The sequence below is a fragment of the Bison bison genome, unplaced genomic scaffold (genome assembly GCF_000754665.1).
Source record: "Bison bison bison isolate TAMUID 2011002044 unplaced genomic scaffold, Bison_UMD1.0 scf7180017863447, whole genome shotgun sequence".
NCBI lineage: Eukaryota > Metazoa > Chordata > Mammalia > Artiodactyla > Bovidae > Bison > Bison bison.
In genome coordinates this window covers 11,323-12,594 of record NW_011494019.1, presented here as the reverse complement: position 1 = coordinate 12,594, position 1,272 = coordinate 11,323, and positions in this window count along the sequence as shown.

Genomic DNA, 1,272 nt, shown 5'->3' with positions numbered 1-1,272 from the left:
TCTATGATCCAGTGGATGTTGGCAATTTGATCTCTGGTTCCTCTGCCTTTTCTAAAACCAGCTTGAACATCTGGAAGTTCATAGTTCATGTATTGCTGAAGCCTGGCTTGGAGAATTTTGAGCATTACTTTACTAGCAGGTGAGAGAGTGTAATTGTGTGGTAGTTTGGGCATTCTTTGGCATTGCCTCTCTTTGGGGTTGGAATGAAAACTGACCTTTTCCAGTCCTGTGGCCACTGCTGAGTTTTCCAAACTTGCTGGCATATTGAGTGCAGCACTTTCACTGCATCATCTTTCAGGATTTGAAATAGCTCCACTGGAATTCCATCACCTCCACTAGCTTTGTTCGTAGTGATGCTTTCTAAGGCCCACTAGACTTCACATTCTAGGATGTCTGGTTCTAGGTGAGTGATCACTGGATATTGTTATCCATTTGTAAATCAGATACTTATAATGGGTTATTTGCATATGTTAGTTCCCAGGAAGGACAAGTATATATAAATGACACATTCTATGTTCCCCTGAAATTATTTTCAGTAAAAGTATTTTGCAGTAAAAGTAACTTGGATTTTGAGTCGTACATGCCTAAAATTCAGTCTTAATAATGCCCTTTATTTGCTTTAATCTTAATCAATTTATATAGCATCTTTAAGTTCAAATTTATTGAAAGCATGGATATTGATTGCAGGAATTACCACTCAAATGCAAAAATCAGTGTTTGAGATTTGATAAAAACCTCTATGGCTGAGTTCTTTATGACTTTCAATTGAAATAAACTGACTATACCAACTAATATAACCATAAAAAATCACAAAGATCATCCCCCAAATCACTTTTTTTGGCTTGTTTTTTAATTATAGTTGCAGGATGACTCAAAAATATTTGGATAGCTTAAATCAAAATATAAATAAATGCAATTAATTTAAAACAAATAACATGAGAAAGGAGAATTGATGGAAAGGTCATTCTTAGTAAAATTGTCAGATTTCTTGCTATATATTTCTCCCACAAAGCTGAATAACAAAATGAAGCTTCAATTATTTCATTATCAGTAACAGGAAAACACAGCCATCTATCAGCAGACCTAATTCCTGATATTACTCTTTTCTGATGGATTATTTTTTGTGAAAGAATGAACTTCTTTAAACTATGGCTTAATATCAAATTTAGATGCCTTTCTAGGATTCAAATTAGCTTTGAAAGTGCAGTGTACACATTTTATCACTTGGCAAACTGCAACGCAGAGATAGAGGACTTTACATTGATTATATAT